Source organism: Hibiscus syriacus, unplaced genomic scaffold (genome assembly GCF_006381635.1).
Source record: "Hibiscus syriacus cultivar Baekdansim isolate YM2019G1 unplaced genomic scaffold, ASM638163v2 tig00110670_pilon, whole genome shotgun sequence".
NCBI lineage: Eukaryota > Viridiplantae > Streptophyta > Magnoliopsida > Malvales > Malvaceae > Hibiscus > Hibiscus syriacus.
Genome location: NW_024062818.1, coordinates 515,695 through 529,995, shown reverse-complemented (window position 1 = coordinate 529,995; position 14,301 = coordinate 515,695).

The window sequence follows — 14,301 nt, the reverse complement described above, 5'->3', positions numbered from 1 at the left end:
AAATCCACCCTTTTTGACATTGCCATTCGTGTTAATTAAATCCAACTTTCCACCGAAAGTTGGTTTAATTTTCAACAATCTCCCACTTGAAGATTTGATTGAAACAAATATCTTCACACCATTCTTTCTACCTTGTACCATCATGTTGCTTACGTTTCTGATAGGCCACAAGAGGATCGACACCAAGTAAATTTATCGGTATTGATCGCCTTCGTCATGAAATCTGCTATGTTGTCTTTGGTATGGATCTTCTGCATATCTACCGTCACTTCTTCCACCTTTTCACGAATGAAATGGTATTGAACTCGTATGTGTTTTGTCCTTGAATGAAATGCTGGATTCCTTGCTAGATGCAAGGCGCTTTTACTGTCACAAAACAGAGAGACAAACTCTTGATTGTGCCCAAGCTCCTCCAATAGATCTTCAACCAAATTGCTTCTTTACTGGCTTGTGTAGCTGCTACATATTCTGCCTCTGTTGTGGATATAGCCACAACTGACTGCAATTTTGAAACCCAGCTTACAGCTCCACCAGCAACTTTGAACACATATCCTGTAGTAGATTTACTTTTATCCAAATCCCCTGCATAGTCAGAATCGACATACCCATTTATAAGTAAGTTTGATCCTTCGTAACATAATGCAACATTTGAGGTCCCTTTGATGTATCTTAGGATCCTCTTTACAATATTCCAATGCTCTTTCCCTGGATTCGCCATGTACCGACTAACCACTCCCACTGCTTGTGCAATGTCTGGTCTTGTGTATATCATAGCGAACATTAAACTTCCCACTGCTGATGCATACGGTACTCGAGACATCTCCATCCTCTCTTCTTCACTGCTAGGACTCATACTGGAGGATAATTTGAAGTTAATAGGAAGATGGGTAGAAATTGGCTTACAATCTTGCATGCTAAATCGTGACAAGATTTTCTTCAAGTAATTCTTTTGTGAAAGCCAAATCTTCCTATTACTTTTGTCTCGGTGAATTTGCATCCCTAGAATCTTATTTGCTGATCCCAAGTCCTTCATTTCAAATTCCCTAGCCAGTTGTGCCTTCAATTCTTCAATATGATCTTTGTTGGGTCCTGCAACCAACATGTCATCCACAAACAACAGCAATATAACAAAATCGTTATCACCAGACCTCTTGAAATAAGCACAAGGGTCAACATTAAGTCTGTTGTATCCAAGGCACATAATGAAGGAATCAAATCTCTTATACCAACACCTCGGCGCATGATTTAGACCGTACAGAGATTTGTTCAACCTGCAAACCAAGTTCTTCTTTTCGTCTTCTTCAAAACCTTCAGGCTGGAGCATATAAATCTCTTCTTCAAGATTTCCATGAAGAAAAGCTGTTTTAACATCTAGTTGCTCTAGATGTAAGTTCAATGTAGCACACACATTGCTAAAACTACTCGAACTGTTGTTAGTCGAACCACAGGAGAAAATATTTCATTGAAATCAATACATTCCTTTTGAGCATATCTTTTGACCACCAGTCTTGCACGATACCTCTCAACTTGATCGTCACCATTTTGCTTGATTTTGAAGATCCATTTGTTACCAATTGGCTTCCTTCATTGTGGTAGTGGCACAAGGTCCCATGTATTATTTTTATGAAGGGCTTCGATTTCTTCTTGCATTGTCATCATCCACAGTGAAGCATCTGAGCTGTTTATTGCCTCCTGGTATGTTGATGGCTCACCGTCCTCTATTAAAAGGCAGTATGCAATATTACCTTCTATAACATAATCTGAGTGCCAATTGGGACGTCTTCTCACATGATCTGATTGACGAGTTGTTGGAGCTTCAGAACTCTCTGGTTCTTGTTCATCATGTGCTGGTTCTGCTTCAGAAGAATCTCCTTCTTCAAACTCTTTTTTCCACATGTATCTGAGTAGCCTCTGACTTTTCAGCGCTATCATCGTCTTCTTTTCTTTGTAGTTTATCTTCTACAAAGATAACATCCCTGCTAATGATCACTTTGCGAGCAGTGGGATCCCACAAGCGATACCCCTTTACTCCATCAGCATACCCCAAGAATTTACATTTCCTGGATTTTGGATCCAGCTTTGAAATTTCTTGGGCGTTGTACATCACGTACACAATACTTCCAAATACATGGAGGTTTGAATAATCAACTGGTTTACCAGTCCACATCTCCATTGGTGTCTTCAGCTCTATTACAGTTGATGGAGCTCGATTCACCAAATAACAGGCGGTATTGACTGCTTCTGCCCAGAATGATTATTCTAGGCCTGCGTCCCTCAACATTGCTCTTGTTCTTTCTAACAAGGTTATATTCATCCGCTCTACTACTCCATTTTGTTGAGGAGTGTTCGCCACTGTGAACTGTCTTTTGATGTCTTCTTTCTTGCAAAAGTCATCAAATTCTTCGCTTGTGTATTCTCCTCCATTATCTGTTCTGAACCACTTGATCTTATTTCCAGAATCAAGTTCCACCCGCGCTTTGAAGTTTTTGAAAGTTGAAAACACGTCTGACTTCTTCTTAATAGGGTGCACCCAACATCTCCTGGAGTAGTCATTAATAAATGAGACAAAGTATTTTGCTCCACCTAGGGATGTTACTGGTGCTTGCCATACGTCAGAGTGAACCAATTCTAGAACACTTTTGCATTTAGAATTTGATGCGTTGAATTTCAACCGGTGCTGCTTACTTGTTATGCAATGCTCACACAAAGTAAGTGATACCTTTGTTAAGCCTGGAAGTAGCTTTTGCTCCACAAGGACTTTCATTCCTTGTTCTGACATGTGTCCAAGTTTCTTATGCCATAGCATTGCAGAATCTGAACTACATGAGGCAACAGAGGCTTCTGCTTCTAACAATGTCTTTCCCTTCAGCATGTACAAGTTTGCAGCTATCTTTTCACCTTTCAACACCACAAGCGCTCCACGGAACACCTTCATGATTCCTTTCTGTGTTTCAATCTTGCTAGCATTATTATCCAACAATCCGTAGGATAATAAATTTTTCTTCAGACCTTTCACGTGTCGCACATCTCGAACAACTTTAATTGTTCCATCATACATCTTCAATTTGATGGTTCCCACACCAACGATCTCTAAGGCATGATCATTGCAACTATACACAGATCCTCCTAAGACATGTTCATAATGATGGAACCATTCTCTTCTTGAGGTCATGTGATATGTCGCTCCCGAATCAATGAGCCATATATCTACAAATTTTTTTCTGCCTTCCACGGTGGTTGACGCTTCGCAGCATAGAGCATCTCCATCATCTGAAGTGTTTACGGTATTGCCTTGTGGATTGGAGTTTTTATTTAGACTCCAACAATCCTTCTTCAAGTGACCCTTCTTTCCACAGTGGTAGCACTTTAAATTCTTCTTGCTCCTCGACTTCGATCTACCATGTTTATGATTGTTGCTTTGGCCACGATCTGTTGATCTCCCTCTCATCGTTGTCAACGCTTTTGCTTGTTGCAGATTTACTTGCCTGTATTCCTTGCTCTTGCGCCGATTTTCTTCTTGTAGAACAGCAACTGCAACGTCATCGAAGACTAGACTGGTGACATTAATATTTATCAAGTTGATGATGAGTTGATCGTATGAATCCGGTAGACTTTGAAGTAGAAGTTCAACACGTTCTTGTTCTCCTATTTTACAGCTTAAGGATGTAAGCTGAGAAAATAAGGTGTTCAGTGTATTTAAGTGCTCCGTCACTGAAGTAGATTCTGGCATACGGAGAGTGTACAATTTCCTCTTAAGGAAAATTTTATTGTGCAGCGATGTGGCCTCGTACAATTTGATGAGATGATCCCATATCTCCTTAGTTGTCTTCTTCTCCTCGATGCTTGACAATACTTCATCTGTTAATGCTAGATGAAAGTTTGCCATAGCATTCCCGTCAATCTCGTTCCATTTGATGTCATCTGTGAAATCCACCGGCCTTTCATTGATAGCCGCTAGACACCCGTCTTTCCTTAGGATGACCTTCATCTTCAATTTTCACAATGAGAAATTTCTCCCATTGAATTTTTCAATATCAAATTTCGTTGCCACAGCTTCTTCTACGGATAACTCCCACTATTTCACTATCGTGAATAGTTCTCTAGAACCTTCAAAGAATGGGTAATAACTTCTTACTTTCTTATGTTGGAGGATCCACCTTTTGGTGGCAACCACAAAGACAATAAGCAGATATTACACACTCTAATCTAGCTTTGATACCAATTGTTGCGAAAGACGGCTATCGGATAGAGCAAAATCGCAACTGATAATTTGAGAAAATAAAAATGAAGATAAAAGAGACACAAAATTTACGTGGAAAACCCCTGAATAATATAGGGTAAAAACCACGGGCAACGGTAGAAGAATTTCACTATGAGAAAATAGGAATTACAACATCTATCGATCTACCAAGGAGAAAACAATGATAATTCTCTCTAGATAAAAAGGAGAAAACAACTCTCAAGAAACTCTCTAAAATCTCTCTAGTATGGAAGAAAGCTAGAATGCTTTGGGATGGTTTTGAAGCTAAATGAGCTAGGTATTATAGTTGAAGCTTAAGGACTAATTTGTAAATACCCTAAATTACAATGACTAAAAGTGCATTTCTACCATTGTTAATTTTCAACACAAATCCACCCTTTTTGACATTTGTCATTCGGTGGATTAATTAAATCCAACTTTCCACCGAAAGTTGGTTTAATTTTCAACAATGCATTAAGTGAATAATAGCAGCAGCGGCAGGGGCTTATCGGCTCCCTCAAGAAAGTGACCCTGGCCGGCCGGGCTGGCCCCAAGTTTATTTATTTCTCATCTTCCTTTTGTCGTTGTTTACATGTTCCTAAAACATGCTGGACACCGGGACCATTTTCTTTGTTCTAAAATTGAAGTTCATTTTTTTTTCTCGGCAAGAATATATTATTAATAAAATAAAGATCTGAGTTGAGTGTCTCGTTAAAAACCTCCTAATTTTAAATGGAGAAAAGAGTACACTCAACAAGGAAGAAAACCAACGCTCGACAAACCAAACAAATAAAGCCACAACAAACGGCAAAGCAGACCCAAAGCGAAAACACTCGAGAAAATCATCAAATCTCTCCTAACATACATCATCATGCACAGTCAGATACAACCAACCTCCCTAAGCTAGCACAACCGAATTAAAGAACAGAATACAACAGACCCATACGCATTAACAAAGGCAGGAGCTCAAACAAAACAAACGCTACACTAAGAAAAATTTATAGATCCACGCTGCTGCCTCTTGCTCTCTAATACATGTTCAGATTAGCAGCCTCTCCCTTGGAATCAACCCCTAAAATTTCCACAGAGGCACCAACTCAAAGAAGAAATATTTAAAAACTAAAATCACCTGACACCACAGAGGCCCAACCACAATGGATTCACCCTCTGCAGACCAAGGACGATTTCAGCTTCAAAACAATTATCTCAACTCCATCCATAACTCTGATTGAATTGAGCTTTCAAAGGAGCATAGAACCTCTTCAAAGTTTTTACCCCAAAACTAAAATAAAAAAAAACCGAAACCAGCGACATCCTTCAACTAGAAACCAGAACCTTACTTGAAGTGAAATAACACCTAACAAACCTCCCGAAAACACTCCCAACCAAACAGCTAAAACACACCAAATTTTGAAAGAATCGAGTGTTGAAAGTATTAAAATGATTTTCAAGTTTGGTAACTAACTTTGAAAAAATGGTTTTCAAAGTTTGGAAAATGTTTCTTTGAAAATAATTTTCAAAGTTTGGTAAATGTTTCTTTGAAAAATAGTTTTTCAAAGTTTGGTAGTTTGTTGAAAAATGATAATGGGATAATCACAATAATCCTAGATTTTAGGGTATTTACAAGATTAAGTCCTTAAGTTTCAACTAAAATACCTAGCTCATTTAGCTTCAAAACCATCCCAAAAATCATTTTCTTCTCCCAACTAGAGAGCTTTCTTGTGAGTAGTGAGTGTTTTGTAAACACCTGTAAATTTTCTCTCTTAGTAAAAGATCTGCAGCAGTCCGGAGACGTAAGCACAATTGACTGAACTCCGTTATCAATTTCGGGTATTATTTTTCGCTTTTATTTCACATTCTCACTAATCTGATTATAGGGAAATTATTTGTACTTGATTTATTTCCCAACATCGAGCCTCACCAAACCATAAACAATAACCAAAAACTGATTTTATCATTGCAACCAGACGAGGACTTGATGAGCTTTCTTGATGAGCTAGCTTCTCCTTGATTAAAAAATATATATTGTTTGAAATGAGTTACATTGCAACCAGACGAGGACTTTCCTTTACATTCCAAGTACATGATCTTATCACCGCATTTACAAGCAGAAACCAATAAATAAATAATATTTGTTTGTTTCGTCACTTTATGAGCCATTGGAAGCTTAAAGGTCCAGTCAGATTTCAACGCTAAGGGTCAGCAACCGAATCCAGGAGAAGCTACGTGGCTACAATGTGTGCTCCACACACTCACTCGCATTTAATTATAAGCGAGAAAATGCTCGAAATGTGAACGTGAAAATACCTACACCCACGAATCAAAAAACAGTTTCAACTTCCAACAGGAATTATACAATGATTTCTGCTGTTTGTTATAGCATAATTTTGATTTGTTCCATGTTGATGATTCATCCTGCCTTTAAGTTTCGACTTTGAAGCAGCTGCCACATGTATTCCCAATTCCATAGCTAATAAATCTCCATACACACTAATTAATTATGTAATTTCGCATTTTTAAGTGATATAACATATTGAATAAAAGTATTATGACTTAAGAAAACTCAATCAATATGTTAAAAGGATATAAAATTCAGTTAGATGTTTGATGGGAGGGATGGTGATTTGTAGTGATCGACGACGGTTTATTTTTCTAGTGTGGACGGAGAATTGTCTATAAATCTCCATTTCTTTTCCAATGTAAACGTGTGCTTTCCACATTTTTTTAGGTTGGACGTTTAAGAAATATGTTGCAGGGACATGGGTAAGCATGAATGGTGCACACTTGGTTGCTGCAAAGGAACAATGGCCCCCTTTTGCCAATTGCCACCCATTCATTTGGCCACCTTACCCCAATCTCTTAATTAATTACTACCTGTAACTTTATGTTATTTGGGTCTTCTTGCTGGTTTTCGGTGTCCTAGGGTTTTATACTCCCATGTGAACTTCACGTGGAAACCATGTGGTTCTTATGCAGTTAGGGTTTTTAGAGGTGGTTTATGCTTATGCTTTTGCTGCTACCATCTTTCCCTCTCTCATTAAACATATGGAGAAATTACCTCAATTAATTTCTCCTGCTCTTGCACTTAGTTTGACTGCATTTTTGTCTTGTGACATTCTTATAATCAAACTGCTGTGAGAAAAATAATTATATCATACATATAGCATTTAGAATCTTTCTCTTGATTATTAACGTGCACACACCTTACAGATGCAATTGCTCAAATTCAGAACTTTCAAGAATACTAACGCTCTAAGATTTAACTTTTTAGAATTTAAGACTATAAATAAAAGGAGTGATGTTCTTTCTGAAAGTTCTAAGTTTGAACAATCGAGTCAATCGCGTGTGCTGCTTATTAATGGTATGGTGAGGAATGTATGAGATTGGAGCATGAAGTTAGATGTGTAGAGATCTCCGTTAGTAAGATAACTGATGAACAATGGTCTGCTGATTTTCTATCCAAATTAAAAGGATGAACTATCAAAAACTACCACAATCTTATTTCTTTATTCAACAATCTTACGACTATGTATCTTATCTAAGGTTCTCTAAATCTAGTAAGGGCAACCTACCATCAAGTGGCTGAAGAACAGTGATCAGACTTGCAAGGGCAAGCGTACAGGCTTAAAGATGTGATCTGCAACTTCAAAAAAAATTATTCTCTTAATCCTTATACTGTAAATACTTTGTGAATTTAGTCTCTATATTTCAATTTGATCTATTTTAGTCTTCGAATTTTAGCCCTGAATCAAGTGGTACAAAACGAATTTTTATATATAAAATAAAGTTTGTTTTTATAAATATTTAATCAAATTTAAACACAATTATTTGCTGAGTGCTGACCAGAGTTATCTAGATATAATTAAAGTATAATTAAATCCTTGAACTTCATTTGATTAAAATATAATTCAGATCATATAATAGTCGGCTATCTAGTGATAAGGGAGACACCAAGCAGAGGCGGATTGTAACAGGAATCTTGGTACCTCTAATATTTGGGAAATTCATATGATTGGGAAAATTTTGATTAGAAATTCATATGAAGTCCGAAAATTTTGAATATTCTTAATTAAACTGACAAAGAAAAACAAAAGGACAGACAATTCTTAAAGTAATTTCATAGTCAACATCCAAAGACAACGATTATACCCGACATCGATATGATTGGGAAAATTCCCTCGTTCCCGCAAGAAAACCTTATCGAAAAACAAAACCTATATGGAACCTTTGGAGGAAGACCGTCGGAGGAGAAGACGGAGACCAATTTACAACCAGCTTTAGAAAGAACCGAATATCAGGCGAATCTGAAAGAACAAGAAATCCAAAGAAAATCAAGAACACAAATGGAAATATCAACGATAGTGTTACAGAAACAGAAGAGATGGATGCCGATAATCTATCAGAGAGACATGGCCGAAGCATCCAGCATGAATGAAGTAGAAAATTGAAAGCGCAATACAAAAAGAAACAGGAGATAAACCAGAAACAGAGATAAGAGGGAAGGCAACTTACGCAAGCATGGTAGCCAACACATCTAGGGTAAGGAAAACGCTAAATACAGGCTGTGGTATTAATGATGATGAAATTGTGGTATTGGATGAGGACTATGTTATCGACAAATCGGGTGCCTTCCCAACAATCAAATTCTCGGAAAAAGTTCATGATCAAATTGATAAAAACATGAGGAATGTCATCATCGTTCGTCTGTTAGGACGGATGATAGGATACAAAGCCCTGCTAAATTGGATCCAAGCCCTATGGAAACCAATTGGAGAAATACAACTAATCGACCTAGAAAACAACTATTTCTTAGTCAAATTTGCAGATGAAGATGACTATACAAAGGTATTAACAGAAGGGCCATGGACAATATATGGAAGCTATTTGACAGTCCAACCGTGGAGTAGATCATTCTCAACTTCTGAAAAACATCCATCACAAGTGATAGTATGGATCAGGTTGCCAGGACTACCTTATAGATACTACACAAAAGCACTTTTTCGACTAATTGCTTCAGTAGTCGGACGAGTAATTAAAGTTGATTATACACTCAGGCGGGGAAAAGTAAGTTTGCAAGAATCGCTGTTTAGTAGATCTAAACCAACCACTAATTCCTTGTATTGGAATAGATGGATTCACACAAAAACTAGAGCACGAAGGATTACAACAGATTTGCTTCCATTGTGGGGTTTATGGGCATACAAGAGAGCAATGTGCAGCATATCAAGTACATATAGAATCTAAACGTGAGGAAGAACTTAACAAAAGGAACAAAAACAACCATAACCTTGCAACAACATCAGAAGAAACAATGTTTGGACCATGGATGGTAGTGGAAAATCGTCGAAGAAAAACAACGACGACACAAAAGACTGAGAAAGACAAGGCGAAACAAAAGTCTGAAATAGAGGGCTCTCGTTTCACTATTTTGAGCGAAGAAGAGAATGGTCACATGGCTGAAATAGAAATAAGGACAGATGATAAAAAAGATAATGAGAACAGACTAGTAAATGGAGAAACAACAAAAAGGAACCTACCAGATCATCAAACAAGGGGAACAAATCGCAACATGAACAACATGGTACCAAAACCAGCAAAGAAAATGCACGAATCGGACAGCATAAAAAACACAGTAGAAGTAATTCCAATGATAGAAGGACAGAACATAGAAGCAGTGGAACATATAACCACAGCAGGGAACGGAAACCACACAGCCATAATCATAAGAGAACCAAGCATGGGGAAAAAAACGCATGGGACTAAATTCCCAAAAGGGGGAGAAGAAGCTGGAAGGATGAGAAAAGAAAACAATGTGAAATGATTAAAAGTAAAAAAACAAACAACTTTTTGCCCTGCAAATCATAACCTGATCAAAGAATTGGTACAGACGATATCTAATAAGCTATCCACAGCCTCGAATGATGAATATGTCAACATTGAACCACAAATACTAGTTAATGTGCCAATACGCAAAAACATGGTGATAAAGGATCAACAGATAAAGAACAGCGAAGTGAAGGGAGACACAGAGAAGTCCCAGTTAATTGCCGGACAACAAGGATCCGAAACCTCACAAATTCAACTAAATGACTAGTTTCATGTTTTGGAACTGCCAAGGAGCTACAAGCCCGACCTTCAAAAGAATATTTAATCTCTTTGTTAGAGAACACAGACCAAATATGGTTGCATTATTTGAAACAAGAACGAGTGGAACAAAAGCAGACAGAATAATCAATAAACTAGGATTCACACAGTCACTTCGAGTAGAAGCACATGGATTTGGAGGTAGAATTTGGCTACTTTGGGAAGAAATAATGGAAATTGAGATTACCCATATATCAAATCAATTCATTAATGGTATATTTCGGCCTAAGGAAGTGAATACATGGGCACAATTCACAGCAATTTATGCAAACCCAAATGGGTCTAAAAAGAAACATCTATGGAGCCAACTAGAGGCACTAGCACCAAACGATAATACACTTGGATCCTGGGGGAGATCTCAACGTGATATTAGACGTAGATGAAAGAAGAGGAGTGCGACGACACCACAAATGGAAGCCGATTATCGCCAATTTCATGCATTCTACTGGATTATTAGATTTAGGATTCTATGGTCCACCATTTACATGGAATCGTGGGAACCTACAACAAAGACTAGATCGTTGCCTCAGAAACACAAAGTGGATTTCAACATTTCCAAACTCACAGGTACTGCATCTAGATCGAATTGGTTCAGATCATCGACCCCTTCCCTAAGGCTGACAACAGACAAAAAGATCATAAAAATCGACCATTCCGCTTCATAGCAGCATGGCAGGAACACCATGAGTTTAAAGACTTTATCAAATCTATATGGAAAGAAAACAGGAACTAAACGAAATATAGCACATTCAAAACTGAAGTGAAAAATGGAACTCAGACGTCTTTGGTCATATAGGAAAAGGAAAAAAATCTTATTGGCACGACTGAGAGTAATAGACAAAGCTCTACAATGAACACACTCAAATTTCTGGTAAGTTGGATAAACAATTACGGACAACTCGACACTGTACTAGACCAGGAGAGAGTCTGGAGACAAAAAGCACGGACAAAATGGATACTAAAAGGGATCGAAACACTGCATTCTATCATGCCTCAACAATAACAAGAAGAGCAAACAAAATCGAAACCTTAAAACGCGAAGATGGCAGTTGGAGTACTGATCAAGAAGAACTTAGAGAAATGACAAACCAATTTTATACCAAACTATTCTCAAGTAATGAGGATCCTAAATACAATTATGAAATAAGAGCAAGTTCAAAAAAAATAGCGTGAAAAGAAAGCCTTACACGAGAAGTAACCAATGAGGAAATCAAGGAAGCTATTTTTGGAATGGGACCACTTAAGGCACCTGGAATAGATGGAATCCATGCGTTATTTTATCAGAAAAATTGGAGCTTAGTTGGGAATTCAGTTTGCATGATGATCCGAAATATTCACAGAAGGAATATGCCAGAACAACACTCAATCAGACAATACTGATACTTTTACCAAAAGTAGCTAAACCAGAAAAAATGCACCAATTTCGACCGATCAGCCTTGTTCAGTGCTATATAAACAATCACAAAAATCATAGTTAATCGTCTGAAGCCCCTATTACCAAATGGATATCAGATACCAAACCAGTTTTGTTCCGGGTAAAAGCATCATTGATATCATAATAACCCAATAGTATACATATGAGAAGAAATCTGGAAAAAAGCTGGATGGCAATAAAAATCGACTTGGAAAAAGCATATGATAGACTAGAATGGAGTTTCGTAGATGATACATTACGAGACCTAGGTATCTCAGATGCTCTATGTAATCTTATTTACCACTGTGCTTCGATAGATTCGACACAAATATCGTGGAATGGATCATTGACAGACGCTTTTAAACCATCAAGGGGATAAGACAAAGCGACCCATTGTCTCCTTATTTTCGTTCTATGTAGGAGAGACTATCACAAGCAATTAAAATAGAAATCGAAAAAGGACGATGGAACCATTCCAAACATCAAGAAGCAGCCCAAGATATCCCATCTATTTTTTTGCAAATGACATGATTCTATTCGCAGAAGCCTCCTTAGACCAGCTCAATATCATCAGAACAGTACTAGAAAGATTCTGTGTATCTCGGGACACAAGTAAGCATTGCAAAGACAACAATTTTCTTCTCTAATAATTACAAACAGCGAAATCAGATAGCACATCGTTTGGATTTACTATGGTTGATGATCTAGGGAAATATTTAGGAGTACCAATATTACACTCTCGAGCCACCTCGAAATACTATTATTACTTGGTACAAATGGTTCAAACTTAATTAAGCGGATGGAAGGAAAAAACATTGTCACTAGCTGGTCGAATTACACTTGCAAAAGCTGTTTTGGCAGCCATCCCAACTTACACCATGCAGACAGCAGTATTACCCAAAAAAAATTTGTGGAGGACTGGAAAAAATCATCAGACAATTTGTATGGGGTAAAATAGATGGAAAAGGAGGGTTGCCATTAGTAAAATGGGAGGAAGTATGCCAAAAAATATCGGATGGAGGTCTTGGATTTAGAAAGATAAAAGAGCAAAATGAAGCATTTATAATGAAAGTGGCGTTTAATCTAATAGCAAAAAAAGACGCATTGTGGGTTCGGGTTCTCAAGGTGAAATACAAATGCAAAGATGAGATATCGACTAACATTAGAAGCCAAAACTGCTCCAAACTATGGAAAGGGATAAGCATGGTATGGGAGGATGTCCGAAGCAATATAACCAGAATAATAGGAAATGGGGTACATACCGATTTTGGAGAGACCACTGGATTGCAGAAATAGGGCCATTAATAAATTTGGTCAATCAACGAGACCATAATCAGGTGGGAAAAGCAACCATAAAAAGCATGACTGATGAAAATGGTAATTGGAACTGGAGGCAGATTGAACACCTTCTACCACTGCATATACTTCTGAGACTGGCAGCGATTAAAGGACCTCACACAACTGCAAAAAACGATAGAATTGGATGGTTAAAGAGAGAGGATCGTCAATTCTCTGTCAAAATAGCATATGAAGTTAGAATAAACAAGGGAAGATACTCAAGAACCTATATGAAGGTAATTCACGCATACAAAGGAACACAAAAGCTGAAAACATTCCTATGGCTAGTTTGCAAAGGTAAAATTCTGACAAATGCAGAAAGACTTCGACGATATCTTACAATTGATGGTAATTGCCCAATCTGTGTGACACAAATAGAGGATATTAACCATATTTTTCGACACTGCATTACCGTAACCCCTATTTGGACAACACTGGTGAAAAACGAGAGATTACAGAACTTCCTAACAATGGACATAAAGAATTGGGTTGAAGTGAATTTAACTAGACCAAGCATGTTTGCTAAAGAAAGTAAAGATTAGGAAATCCTATTCGGATCGGTATTATGGAACATATGGATCATGAGGAATTCGATTGTCTTCAACAATCCTATGGAAGATAACACAGGAATATTATAACGAAGCCGCAAGATGACAAACTCAATAAACAATGCAAATAGAGAAAGAGATCAGGCAAACAAATCACAGCCAATTGAATTGGTTGGTCCAACAGTTTGGCTACCTTCATCAGAGGGATGGGAAAAACTTAATACAGATGCAGCCCGTAGAAATACAGATGGAAAAGCAGCATGTGGAGGAGTAATCAAAGATTTGAATGGAAAATGGAGGATCGACTTCAAAAAATTCATAGTAATATGTTCTACAATGGAAGCAAAATTATGGGGAGTATATACAGGGCTAAGATGTGCATGGGAACAAGGAATCCAACAACTCATAGTTGAAGTAGATAGCCTCGAAGCAATACAGACACTGAAGAATAGCACAAACAAAGAAGGAAATATTACCATAATATCGTACATAAGGGAACTGATAAACCGGGATCGGAACTTCAGATTGCAACATATCCGAAGAGAAGGGAATAAAATTATTGATAAACTATCAAGAAGCGTCAATTTCGAAGATAGCCAAACCAGAATCTTACAGGA